The sequence below is a fragment of the Melopsittacus undulatus genome, chromosome 4, assembly GCF_012275295.1.
Source record: "Melopsittacus undulatus isolate bMelUnd1 chromosome 4, bMelUnd1.mat.Z, whole genome shotgun sequence".
NCBI classification, from domain to species: Eukaryota; Metazoa; Chordata; class Aves; order Psittaciformes; family Psittaculidae; genus Melopsittacus; species Melopsittacus undulatus.
Window position 1 is genome coordinate 74364759 of NC_047530.1, and position 14910 is coordinate 74379668.

The window sequence follows — 14910 nt, forward strand, 5'->3', positions numbered from 1 at the left end:
ACAGTGGCACTGCTCTATTAGGTTTGGCAAAGTGTTCTGTGATCGAAAAGACATTTAAATCCCAGTAGGCATCAGCCTGACCATGAATATTCTGACAGAGCATCCATTTGACTATGACTCTACATTTCTTACTAGTCCAGAACCTTCCAATTTGATTGCAGAAAAATCTCATCCCTTGATGATTTTACCCTTCTCCATCAATGTATTCTATCTGAAGTACTTTGGATTGGGATAGAATGTGTTTGGATTTTGGATCAAATTCAAAGTATTCTGGACATTGGATTCTGGCCAAATGCCTGATTTTCATCAACCCATGTAATAAATACCTCTTCTCTGTAATCTCGTAACAATTCCAGACAACTCATGTTATCTCACCACAAGTAACACAACTTTCCACATCTAAATCAATTACTTCTTTTTTTCTGTGTGCCAAGACATGCCATTTAGATTTGTTTTGCAGTTCAGTTTCATTACTATATGCTTAAAAATATTTCATTGGAGAACTATGCAAAACTACACTGAATTGTTTCCCCCCTTTAGCTCCCTCAAACCCTCCCCCCATTTCTCCTTAGTTTTCATATGCTGAAAGTATGTTTTCAATTCCTAATGCAACTGTCTCACTTTTTGAAATACTGCATTTTAGGAAGCCTCTTTGCACAGTCAGCTCTTAATGTTTACTATAGCAATTTTTTAGTCAAGTGGTGAAATAGAAAACTTGGTACAAAGTCAAAATAAATGAGATACTAATAACATGGATTCAGTTCTATCACATGATAGGAATACCAATATAACATTTATTTTACTAATAAGTGGATGTAAAGCCAGCTAAGACAAATTCTGACAAAGATGCTCCACTACTTTCTCCTTACATGGATTTCAAAGTGTGCCTAACAATTACATGTATTGCAAAGGCTACTTAAGAGGCCTACAATCAACGTATACCTCTCTGATGTAAAAACCCAGTGCTTACTTAAGGAATTACTAGATTTTGGGTATAAGGTAAAACGTACACAAAACACTGCTTATAGATACTATCCAAAATCTCATTTTCTAGGCTTTCCTTTCTATCACAGAAAAACCTACAAAACGCATTCAGAAACAGAAACACCTTCATGGTCTTGGGGTTTCAAAAATAACAGGAAGCCTTAGCATCTTAAACAGCATTATTTTTAAACCACACATAATCAAAATGAGTTTTCATTTAGTTATCGCTTGCACATTATTAATCTGTTTAAGTCTATCAAAGCAATTAGTTAGGATTCTCCTGTATCATCTAACGAGATACAAATGTTACATCACTTTTTGGGAACACTTTGTCATTTTGAAAAGAAGCATTCTCTTGACTAATTAGATTGGTATTGAACACTTTATAAAGCCCTATTTTTAGGTAATTCAACAAACAAATGTGCCTAAAATATAAAGGAAACCTTTCTTGTTTCAATTGCATTTCATTGTATTGGTATCCAAGACACTAATACAGCTATATACATTATATACTCTGGCCTTTGGTTTGAGAAAGACATCTTTATATTACTCATAAATACAGAGTATTAAGAATACATTGCAACAACCAGAAAGCTGATCTTCACTGAATGACTGAATTAAAACAATACTTTTGAAATTGCCCCATGTGTCAAATCAGTTTATACCAGGCCAACTACCTTTGGTGTTGAATTATTTTTAACTGCATAAAGGACAGTTTTATAATGTACTGTAGCAAGGCTTATATATTCCTAATATATACTACCTTTGATTCTATAGAACTTTTTAGGATCAGAAGACACCCAATTTAACCACTCTATAAAATTATAGCTATTTGTATTAATTCACTCATAAATAGTAAAAAAAAAAACCCTTAAAGAATCCAGGTCTCTGTATCTGTGTCTATATCCACAGTCAATGACAGTCACCAGCAGTCCACTGGACATGCCCCAGCTCAGCCAGCCTTGCTCACCTGCCTGTGGGTGGACAGGACCCTGTAGTATTTGGTTTCCTATGCTGACAGACTATACAACCAACACAGTCACTTCAGACTGACTATTCAGAAATCTACCCTAATATGACAATAAGGAAAAGATTCTAGTGGAGAAAGACTTGATTATGTTCACAGATTCTACATGATCATTAAAAGCACAAAATAGCAATCTCTTCCATTGGATCATTTTGGAGTACCATGCTGTTAAATAATCAGAAGTGGTAACTTTACATCTGATATCCTTCCAACCAATGTTAATAGTGCAGGTAAAAATTAAGAGTTCATTGAGGTGCACTGTATCCTCAAAACCCAGAAACCTTCTCAAGGTATGACTACCTTTTAACACATCTATCTGCATAATTCTGGAGCTGGGAACAACTGAGGTTTTCCCTTTCCAATAAAAGTACACCCTTTCAAGAACTCCCTTTGTGTACATATATGCATGCATCCATACACACAGCATCTCTGAAAGAGTTTTGACAAAAAAGCAACAGTGAGCTACATGACAGTCAAAAAAGATGGCAGGAAACAAAAGGATTTTCTTTTTAAAACCTCAGCTCTGTCTACTCAATAAGAATTTAATAAATACAACAGATAGAATCCACTGAAGAATACAGAAGAGTCATAATGCTCTTTCAGGCCTTCCACCACATTAATTTTTTTCTTTACAAGAGAAATAGGTCAAAACTGTGTGTGTGTGTGAGGCCTACTTTTCTCTCAAAATAATGTAAGTACTCAGATTTATTTTATTTTTTTTGCATCAAGATTAATATCTGGTATGCAATGTAAATCAACCGAGTTATTCTGCAGGTAAGAATCACATCACTATTATCAAAACCTTTACTAGGGAATACTGTGGAATAGAATATTATCAAGCTATATGTTAATAAGAAGTGAAGAAACAGTATTACAACCATTGTCACTTTATGTGAACTTGTATAATAAAATAAGGAATTTATAAATGATGCCCATCTTCAGCTACCTACAAATCTAGGAAAAGTAATCCTGGACTCGGATGTTTTTGTTTTCTGTGTTTTGTGGGTTTGGTTTTTGTTTTGTTTGTTTGGAGTTTATTTTAATGGCCAAAAGCTATTTTCAATGGTCTTGTTTCAATCTGCAGTCAAAAAGCTTCATCAGTCTTACAGAAACTAGTTATTTTTTTATCCTTTGAAACAAGACAAGTAAACTTCTGCAGCAGAAAAGAGCTGCAAAACAAGGTTCCTTGGTGAGGATTTAAGGACTAGGTTTTCTCCAATATGAAGAGAAATTACACTTGAACTCTTTTTCTGAAAAGCTTTTCTTCTGTTATTTTCTGCTTTCTCCATCACACAGTGATGATGTCCCATTGGTACGTATCAGTTCTGCAACGGAGAAAGCCACTTTTTCTGAGTCCCCTTTAGGTTTTGTCTGAATAGGAATTTCTGTCTCCTCCAAAACTCATCTTGCCATAAGAAAGGTACAATTCTTAAAGTGTTTTGATTTTGTTGATGTAATGTGTTTTCAAAATTCAGTATTTTTGAAAAAGCATGTATAAATCTAATTCTCTGTGGCTTCACATATATTTCATGGTTAGAACACTGAAACTTTTCTATATGAACTGTCACTCCATTTGAACCACCAAGCTCTAGAAGAGGAGAAGTCACCATGACTCCAAGACAAGAGAAAAAGATGTCTGCTAAATGGGGAAGTTCAAAAAAAAAAAAAAAAGGCAATCTTTGCCTACAAGGGAGAATTCAGACCTTTGAAGCCAAACTCCCACAACAGAAGAGGATATTAATAGACAAAAATCTGCTTTGTTACAGTGGGATCGCTCCCACAAACATAGCACACTGATTCATTAGAAAACAACCACTGAAGATATGAACATTTGTAAAAAAAAAAAAGTGATAAAGTTAAAATTAACATAGAATTGAAAGGATTTGGCTATAAATACATTAAAGTTTCAGACCAAAGTTAAAATTACTTCAAAAGAGCCAGGCACATGAATAAAAAATAACACACTTGTTTCAATTATCATGATTCAGGCTTCCAAAAATCTGGTATTATCAAATATAGTTTAATAATGGTTTTAGAATGAAGATAGTTCAAGGAACATCTGATACAGAACATTTTTAAGGTACCTAATAAATACATGCAGAAAATACATATATGTAATAACTATCTATAAGTGTTCAGTTCTACCTGACAGATGCCTACATTATTGACTTACCCCTTACTAGGGAAATGCAACAAAAAAGTTAACTTCAAAAGAAAATAATACTTTGTAAGTATTTCAAAACCTGAATATGAAAACTCAATTAAATTTTATGTAAGCAGTTAAAAAAAGTAAAAAGTCAGATTGGTGGAAATATGGTGAAAGGCCCCAAGCTGCTGGCATAACAATTACTGGATTAGCCCCTGATCTCCATTAACTGTGCACAGGGATATAAAAAATCATGAAATAAACAGTAAAAATGAAACTCATACTCCTATACCTTAAATGCAGAGGTCTCAATAAATTATATAAGCTTTGTATTAGACACCTTAAGTTCAGGACACAGCAAGATTTAAATAATCTGAATAATTCAGACTGAATTTCTGCGCAAGAGAATGTCAGACACATAGTAGGACTGCAAATTAAACCTGTAAATTATACTTTTGTGCCAAAGTAATAAGTCACATGACCATACTATTTTTAGACACATGTAATTTTTTCTCCAAGTGCTATTTTTTAAACTGTTTACTGAATAATGTAGCTCTACTCAGCGATTTCCCTAATGAAAATACTCTTAAGATATTAAAAAAAATATGATAGCATAAAAATCAGCTAGACACATTAATGCAAACTTTACAGCCTTATCTGGCGTAAGTGTAATAGTGTTTGAGAGCTTGGGCTGCCTTTCTGAAATGTGGTATGCTACAAACCTGTACCACATGATAGATGAATCACTGGCATTAGTAGGTTATTACTTACTATCTTTGAGTGATACACTAATTGAATGCGTAAGTACTTGGAGAATTTGGCCCCAGTGTTTTATTTAAGAGGTAGAGAGTTCCCTCTGTTTTCTAAAAGAGGACTCAGAAGTTAAGGACATTCATAAAACAAAAAAAGTGAGTGATTTTGATCCTTTCAAATGCTTTCACTCTACAAAAATTATGACAAACATTTTTTCTTGATATAGAAGAGGTCCATTACTTGTAAATTTAATCGTCTTTAAATGAATCTCTACAACGGTTTGTACACATGACCTTCTATAGCTTCTTTTTCTACTTACACCGGTCTGAGTCAGCTGCTTTATGAATATACCGATTGATTTAAAAACACTCTTTCTAATCCTTATATAATAAAACATCACATTTGGTTTGTTATTTAGGGTCTCTGAAGTAAGTAATTCACATACAAAATACTCCAAAGTACTTCTTAATATACTAATTAACAGGAGGGCATAGGATTAAAAAAAAAACAAACGACCAATCAACCAACAAAAAAACTGACCTTTTTCCTCATTAAGCGTTAGATTGAAGGTGGGTATCTTCATCTTGTTCATTCCAAGCTGAAAAATAAAGAATCAGTTGAAACAGTAGTAATCAGCTGATACAGTCCTCTTATGATATTAAGATTTCAATATTAAATCATAAAATCATAGAATAGTTTGAGTTGGAAGTGTCTTCCAAACGACATCTAGTCCAATCCCCCTCCAAGAAGCAGGGATATCTGCAACTAGATCAGGTTGCCCAGAACCACATCCAGCCTGGCCTTTAATGTCTTCAGGGATGGTGCTTCCACCACCTCTCTGGGCAACCTGTGCCAGTATTTTACCACCCTCACTGTAAAATTTCTTTTCTTAAATCCAGCCTCAATCTGTATTCTTTGTTTAAAAACATTTTATCCCTCTTCCTATCACAATAGGCCCTGCTAAAATGTCTTTCCCCATTTTTCTTATAGACCCCTTTTAAAAACTGAAAGGCGGCAATGAGGTCTCCCTGGAGTCTTTTTAATTATTTCTTCACATTTATAAACATTTAATCACAGAGGTTTCTTAGAATATTATTCCTTCTTTGAAACTCTGAAATAACTGTTTCCACTTTGTATTTTGTACACTTCATTTCTATAAAACATGACAAGTACGGTTCTAATCTAGTATTTAAAAAAATGCTAATGTACAACTTATTTAAAAAGAAACCTACTAAAGTTTAACATGTATTTCAGCAACAAAGTTCTTGACTGTACACACACCACTAATTTCAAAGAAGATTTAGTGCTTCTTGAGTGAAAAACTTCTTTTCTGCATGGCTGTCCCATCCCATTTACTCAGAGATTTAAGAAAACCAAGGTATTTTTAGCCTACCAAAATGAGCAAGAGTACCTAAATGTCCATGTCTGTGTATTTTGAGGCTGAATTTTTATATAATAATTATCAGATGAATTCACACTGACACCTTAATAAGGATAAATTTCATTGTCCAATAAACTGTGAAGACTGCAGTCTGGCTCCTGGAAAAGGAAACCTTTGTTTTTATGATAATGAAAAGCATTCTAATCTCAACTTCAGTACAGGGGTTGTGAAAGTCTCCTTGGAGATGTTTCACCATCCAAATCCTTCGGTTTAACATAAAGCAAGATGATGCCTCATAACAATGCTCAACTCTGTCCTGCCAGGTATCCATGGCTTTGATCACCTAATGTGCTATAAACCCTGATTTTACTGCACATGCAAGAGATGGCACATATGCTAAACCAGACAAAAACAGTTTGATTCTCTTCAGAAGGAACTAAACAAAAGGGTGAATCACATTCAAGCTTGACAAGTACACAGAATTCCACTAGCTCATTAAAGCAGAGAAAAGAAAATAAGAGTAAGGACCACAGGCACCCAGAAATTAAAACCATGTGTCCCTTTAAGGATGCAGTACATCCAAGAGTTTAACAACAAAGCTCCAAAAAAGATAAGACCCTAGAAAATGCACTACTTCATCCCAATCAAAGGACAATGTCTCGTGCCAGATACTAACTTAGAACTCAAACAGTTCTTTTTTTCTCCAAATAGGCTTGAAAAACCCCCTCTGGAAATGCAGACAGTAGGGATGTAACACATAGTTAGCATGTTCTGGAACTATACTCCAAAAACTAAGCTATTGGAAAAAATGCAGGCAAAGAACAAGTCAGCTCTTCACCACAATGTATTTAAAGTGAGATCAAAAGAATTCATTTAGTAACATAAACATATTCTGTCACAAAAACCCCACCATAACTAAAGCCATTAGTGTCATGAAAAAATGCCATAAAGTCTTGGCAGAAAAATCTAAGAAATACGAATTCAAGCTACAGACAGGTATGATAGCTTCCCACATTTGTTTTGCATGTATTTATTTTTTATGTTACACTTCAGCCTACCATCTCAACAGAAACATGAACTCAAGAAAATCACTGGCAAACCTCCAAAGGTTCCTGAACCTGAATTTCACTCCATTTGCAATAACAGCATTTCAAAGCATTTTATTGAAGGAAAAAAGGTCCTCTGTTTCATTTTTTTGGTTATGAAAACTCCCACATGTAAAGGCCTTAAATACCACATACATTAGGCTGAAATATATTATCAGTAATAGAAAGAAGTTTGCAAGGAAACAAAGCAAAGCTAATCCTACAAGTAAATTGTCAGAATCACATACACTGAGGATCTGAAGAGGGATCTCAAGAACAATCTGCTCAGCCCGCTGGCAGTGGCGGAAGCTCAGAATTACCAAAATCATCTCTGAAAGCTGTTTCTTTATGCAGTTTTAAAAATTTCTACCACAGATTTCATGACAGAAGTAAAAGAAAAGAGTTTTTCATCCATATCTGCAGTCAGATATGAGGTAAAACAAAAAAAGCTCAGACTGTTTTCACATTTATCCTAAATAATCCTTTGTGCAAACAGAACTGCCTTTTTAAAAAGTAAAAAAAAAATCAACAGAGCAACTGCCACCATTGCTTTTATAAAAACCTCTTATCTTTTTAAAGCCTTATGCCCATCCTACAATGTTCTCTTTTTTTCCTAGAATAAACAAACCCAATCCTTTCAGTTGTTCTCTAACAGTCCTGCTTTCTAAATCTGTCAGCAGCTTCTTGCTCTGCTTTGCTTTCTTCTGGCTGATACAAATCTTCTTTAAAGGGTAGTATCCAGTACTGCAAAATATGTTCTACCTAAGGTCTCACTGACAGTGAACACATACCAAGTCTTGTGTCAGACAATAAAAATTTTCAGTGCTCTAGGAATGGAGATTTGGGACTCCCACCCCCACCCAGCTCTCCAATTGTCTTCCTTGCATTGGAAACTCCTAAGCTTCTGGAAAAAGTATTATTTTTAATGCATTTCCTCAAGGAAAATGTAAGTGCACAAGAGAAGAGACATTTTAAAGGAATTTAAAGGATTACCCCTTATGGAAGGAGAATCATAGAATTATACAGTGGTTTGGGCTGGAAGGGATCTTAAGAAACATCTAGTTCCAATCCCCTGAAATAGGCAGGGACACCTTCCACTAGGCTGGTCAAAAGGTTTGGACCAGGTTGCTCAAAGCCCTGTTCAACCTGGCCTTGGACACTTCCAGGGATGAGGCAGCCACCAATTCTCAGGGCCAGTGCCTCACCACCCTCACAGGAAATGATTTCTTCCTAACATCTAATCCAAAGCCCAGGAAGAGAAGTCTGGGGAGATCTTACTGCTGTCTTCATCTAGCTATTATGCGGTTAAGGCGAAGATGGAGCCAGAATCTCCTCTGATGTCCACAGTCAATGGATGAGCAGCAGTCACATGTGCAACATGGAAAGTTTCAGGAAATATTAGGAAAATTAAGGATCTGTCAGAATCTTTTCAATGCATATGAATACCTGAAAGAAGGGTGCAAATAACAGAGGGCCAGGCTCTTTTCAGCGGCGTCGAGTAACAGAACAAGAGGTAATGGGCACACATGGAAACACAGGAGTTTCTGTGAACATCAGGAAACACTTTTTTACTGTGAGGATGAGAGAGCACTGGCACAGGTTTCCTGCAGATGTGGCAGTCTCCATCCATGGACATATTAAAAAACTATCTGGACTTGATCTTGTGAAACCTGCTCTAGGCAACCATGCTTCACCAAGAGGGTTGGACAAAAATGACTTCCAGAGGTCTCTTTCAACCTCAGCCATCCTGTGTGACCTCCAGGTATCTCTTCCAACCAATATCACTCGGTGAATACTGTCTCATGACACCTATAGCTACACGGTTTGCTGACTTCAAGAGGAAACATTGCAGAGTGTTTGGTAATACAAGTGTATATATCTTCTCATCCAAAATTATGGAGAAAGAATTCAGCAATTCAATTATCTCATTAGCCAGGTTTTCTTACAGACACTTGTCTTGGAACCTGTTCACATTGCAGATTCCCCAAATTCAATTACAACAGAGTAACATCCTTGTTGGAATGCCATGAAACCTGAGAGCCTGCTCTCAGGAATTCAGAATGGAAGCCAGAAAAAACATATATTTCTAAATATAGCCATAACGTTAGGTTGCAAAGGTACAAATTACAAACGCAAAGAAAAAAATACCAGAAGATCTTCCAAATTTTCATAATATCCTACCAAAGAAGATGGCTCTTCTGTTAGCTCTCTCTACTGAGAAGGACAGTTCTCTAAAAAATACAGATTCAACATGAGTTGTGTACATCAAGTATTCTGTGCGAATACTACACATATCAGTTCAGAGGTGATCAGAGTAAATTCTGTATTTTCTCTGAAGAAAGTACTGATAAGAATGAGAATGCACCGATGTGTTTAAAAACCTTATTTTGATGCAACAAATACTGCACACATACTACACTGATTCATTAAGATGTCCAAACAATCTATTGTAAATTAACATAATTTTATTTTAAAATAACAAGGTACACATTTCTTCAGCTGGGGCACTTCAGATTAAAGATCTCTTCAGTCTTTTCTGAAGGGATTTAAAAAAGCTTTGGAGAAATCTTAAAGCTATGGAATTAGCTTGGTATTTATAGCTCAGTTTTCTAGTGTGTTCTTTGAGCTTCCTAGGACGTTCTTTTTCTCCATCTGCTGGCTGTTGACATGGTATAACCTTATATTTTGATTACGAAAATGCAAACGAATAAGAGCATTTCATTTTCTATTTTACTGTAAAGTTTTGGCTTCATCTCTGGGCAAGGCAGCTCCACTTTCCTACTGCAATTTAATCTAGGTCAAGAATGGTGCTGCATATTTTCCGATACAGATAACTGGAATTCTGTTGTTTAATTATGTCAAAATATATTACTACCAATTATGACTAATACTCCATATGAATCACACTGTCACAAAACGGTAATTTTCTAACCATTAAAATACTGTGTTTCATATGCTGTTTCAATACAATCTGTTAAATCTAGGTCAAGAATGCTTTTTTCTTTGTTCTCTTATCAAAAAGGTCCACGTATGGGTGTGCTGTCTATCTTGTATAAAGATATGAATTGCTAAATTGTTTATTTTTCCACTTCAGCACCATTAGATGCTGAAGATGTCTGCTGCTCTTCTGTTTACTTTTTCTTTAACATTGGCTCAGATCTTTTGTATTATACTTGAAGTGCATTTTGTAATAAGCTTTACTACCACAGCATAAAACCATCAAAATAAAATTAAAAGTTGCCCAGCTTAATAAATGCATTGATTTACTTTTGAATACTTACCTACATTACTCCTCATAGTCTTGCTTCTAGATATCTTGGGGATCTTTTGGCTTCTTAAATTTCTTGATGCACTTTCAGTTTTGCCTTAGAAAGTCTCCTGGTTAGATCTCGATAATGGGCTATTTCCATTGAGGCTGGCTCCTTGTTTTACTACAGCCCTCATCTGAGGCACTCTTGCACCCCACGTTACATCTGTTGAGACAGTTGCATTATTTAAATTAAAGAATGAGCCAGATGTTTTTATTTCACTTTTCTTGACTGCTTTGTAAAAGCTAATCCAATTACTTTGTACTATAAACTGTCACATTATTAGCTTTTAAAGAAAGGTAGGATGGCTTTGACTTGAACTGATAAAAAAAAATACCTTTTACTACATTATGGTGGTACACTGTCCAGAAGAATAGATAGATTTCTGGAAATATAAGTATATGGATTCTTGTGATAGAAGTTTAATGCCTTAAAATTAGAAGAGGGCAGATTTAGATTAGAATCATAAAATCATAGAATAGTTAGGATTGGAAAGGACCTCAAGATCATCTAGTTCGAACTCCCCTGCCATGGGCAGGGACACCTCACACTAAACCATTATGTATTATCAAGTTCTTCCCTGTGAGGGTGGTGAGGCCCTGGCACAGGCTGCCCAGAGAAGCTGCTGCTGCCCCATCCCGGGCAGTGTTCAAGGCCAGGCTGGATGTGGCTTGGAGCAATCTGGTCTAGTGGAAGGTGTCCCTGCCTAGTTCTGTGAACTACTATGCATACAAAAAAGGTTGTGTCTTCAGACAACTTGAGTTGTACTGATTTATTCTAAAAACATTCAACTAAAAAGGAAAAAAAATACAGTCTGAAGAGTTATCATACTGTAAATGACAGACGAACCAGAAGTTGGGTTATTCTGTAACATCTGCCTGTATTGAGACACTACCTTCATAATCACCATGAAAATGGCCCTGCAGTACCCCAAAGGCTTAAGAGTTAGTTAGGCTTTGATTGTGCCAGTTTCAATTTCCCTAACACTGAAAGGAGTGAACAGTGTTTGCAAGACTTTAAGTCTATTAATTAGTTATTTCAGAGGTGAAATGCATTGGAGCTCATTAGGTTAAAGGCATATTCAATAGAGTTAATGTAAACATTAAAACATCATACCTGAAAGCCTGAGGGATTAGAAATGCACATTTTAACAAATTCAGAATGATTGTGCATTTTTCTTTTTTTTCTTTTAAGAACAAATATTTTATTAAAATAGATGCCACAGCCAGTCAATGTTTTTTGAATCCTACAGTAAGTCTAATTAACTTGTTATAATTTTCAGGTCCCATATTTGGAATCTCTTCTAAAGCCATGTGTCATCATAGTAAAGGTCTTGGTTGTTAAAACCTTCTCCCATAACAGAAAACTCATTGATACAAAATGTGAATGAAAATTTTCAGATAAGCTAGACAAAAATGGTATAAGCACAAAGTCACATAGAGTATACCGGCTGCAAATAACAAATACAGTATTCACTATGATTATTAAAATATCTTCATTAAGTTTAAATAAGCAGAACCTTTTAGCTTTCTTGGTGGACACCCGGTTTTGTACTCATGACAAAATCAGATATGCTGTGAAAGGGGAATGATACAAATCTCATGGAGTATGAGATGCACCAGACTTTATCCTGTGAAGCCTTCACAGGACTCAGAACTTTACAGGACTCTTACCTTAGCTACTAGCTTCAGCTTATCAAGAAACTGAATGCCAGTGTTTGCTAAATTATTCCAGAAATTCTAGATCTTAAAATCAAACATCTAAACAGTGTAACTTAAAGCATGACACCTTCTTAATCTGTAGAAATGACAGAAAATTTAAACTTGTTTCTGCTGTATATAAGCTGCGTGAAATATTGCAAAGAATATTTTTTGCAGGTTATTCATAAAATTAGACAAATAAGAATCCACAGCTTCACAATATAGCTTATCTTTACAGTAAAACAACCTAGTTACATGGTATAACTTTCCATTAAAGAATTTACATACAAATATATTTTTGACTGTAATTTCACCATGGATATTTGACAGGCTGAGAAAGTTGGGGCTGTTCAGCCTGCAGAAGAGAAGGCTGCATGGAGACCTCATAGCAGCCTTCCATTATCTGAAGGGGGCCTACAGGGATGCTGGGGAGGGACTATTCATTAGGTACTGTAGTGATAGGACAAGGGGTAACAGGTTAAAACTTAAACAGCAGAGGTTTAGACTGGATATAAGGAAGAAATTCTTTACTGTTAGGGTGGTGAGGTACTGGAATGGGTTGCCCAGGGAGGTTGTGAATGCTCCATCCCTGTCCGTGTTCAAGACCAGGTTGGACAGAGCCTTGGGTGATATGGTTAAGTGTGAGGTGTCCCTGCCCATGGCAGGGGGGTTGGAACTAGGTGATCTTAAGGTCCTTTCCAACCGTAACTATTCTATGATTCTATTCTATATTATATTTTTAATGTAAAACTATTTATTAATGTTTAAACACCCTGAAAGGTATTGATAAGAGACATTTTAATGAAGAACTTCCCTTGAGCATAAAATGCTAATCACAGCAAACATTGTAAAACTGATTTACTTGAAACAATTTCAATAGGTGGATGAAATAACCCAAGAAGGACCCTCAGGTCATACTAGGGCTTAAAATACCTAGGTCCTATGGACAGTATTAAGGCTTGAAGTAGCATCAGTTAAAGAAGCTTCAATAAAGGCCTCAAGTAATCTATAGAAAAGCATTATTAAAAATAATTCAAATGAAAACCCTTATTTTTAACTTATATCTAAATAAAATAGTAACAATAAATTAATGACAAAAATTGTCCATATTGAGCTTATGGAACTGTATAAGCAAAGATGGAATTACAGTTTCTGCTGAAAAAGTAACATTAACTTAATTATGCAAATGCCATTGACAAACTTACTACCATCAAAATAGGAGAGCCAGAGATTGATGACCAGCTACGGAATACAGCTGGATAAGTACACAGCATAGGTTACTGGTGATAATCAAAAGGCTTCTACGTGGTGAGCAATTTTTATGGCTAATTCAGTAAGTTCTGAGTTATTTCTCCATTCCTGAAAGTCTCTGTTTCATTCTCCTTTTAACTAGCCTTCCTATCTTTCTTTAGTAGCAACTGCCAGTTTTTGTAAGAATTAAAAATAAGTGTTTGGAAAAAAACTCCAAAGGAAGTTTTTCTCATACAATCGTAGAATCATACAATAGTTAGGGTTGGAAAGAACCTTAACATAGAATCATAGAATAGTTAGGATTGGAAAGGACCTCAAGATCATCTAATTCCAACCCCCCTGCCATGGGCAGGGACACCTCACACTAAACTATGTCACCCAAGGCTCTCTCCAACCTGGCCTTGAACACTATCAGGGATGGAGCGTTCACAACCTCCCTGGGCAACCCATTCCAGTGCCTCACCACCCTTACAGTAAAGAACTTCCTCCAATCTAAACTTCCCCGGCTAAGTTTGAACCCGTTACCCCTTGTCCTATCACTACAGTCCCTAATAGTCTCTCCCTACCATCCCTGTAGGCCCCCTTCCGGTACTGGAAGGCTGCTATGAGGTCTCCACGCAGCCTTCTCTTCTCCAAGCTGAACAGCCCCAGCTTTCTCAGCCTGTCTTCATACACGAGGTGCTCCAGCCCCTGACCATCCTCGTGGCCCTCCTCTGGACTTGTTCCAACAGCTCCGTGTCCTTTTTATGTTGAGGACACCAGAACTGCACACAATACTCCAAGTGAGGTCTCACGAGAGCACAGTAGAGGGGAAGAATCACCTCCTTCGACCTGCTGGTCACGATCCTTCTGATGCAGCCCAGGATATGGTTGGCTTTCTGGGCTGTGAGTGCATGCTCTGTTACTCATCAACCAACACCCCCAAATACTTCCCCACAGGGCTGCTCTGAATCTCTTCTCTGCCCAACCTGTAGCTGTGCCTGGGATTGCTCCAACCCAGGTGTAGGACCTTGCGCTTGGCATGGTTAAACTTCATGAGGTTGGCATCAGCCCACCTCACAAGTGTGTCAAGGTCCCTCTGAATGGCATTCCTTCCCTCCAGCGTATCAACAGAACTACACAGCTTGTTGTCATTGGCAAACTTGCTGAGGGTGCACTCAATCCCACTGTCCATGTCAGTGACAAAGATGTTGAACAAGACTGGTCCCAACACCGATCCCTGAGGGACACCAATTGTTACTGGTCTCCATCTGGACATCGAGCCATTGACCACAA

The 14910-nt window shown here is 36.6% G+C and overlaps 1 protein-coding gene across 9 annotated transcripts in view; it reads right to left on the reverse strand.

Annotated features, from left to right (window-relative positions):
* Positions 1–14910, reverse strand: part of MBD5 (methyl-CpG binding domain protein 5) — a 154665-nt gene that overhangs the window by 52453 nt on the left and 87302 nt on the right. For 7 of the 9 annotated variants that reach the window (XM_034061412.1, XM_034061417.1, XM_034061416.1 and 4 more), the window contains exons 4-5: positions 10658–10849; positions 5451–5508 (exon numbers count right to left, since the gene is read on the reverse strand). The gene's annotated coding sequence lies outside the window, so the exon portion shown is untranslated. The remainder of the gene's footprint in view (positions 1–5450; positions 5509–10657; positions 10850–14910) is intronic. The other 2 variants (XM_034061414.1, XM_034061413.1) reach the window with 1 other exon arrangement.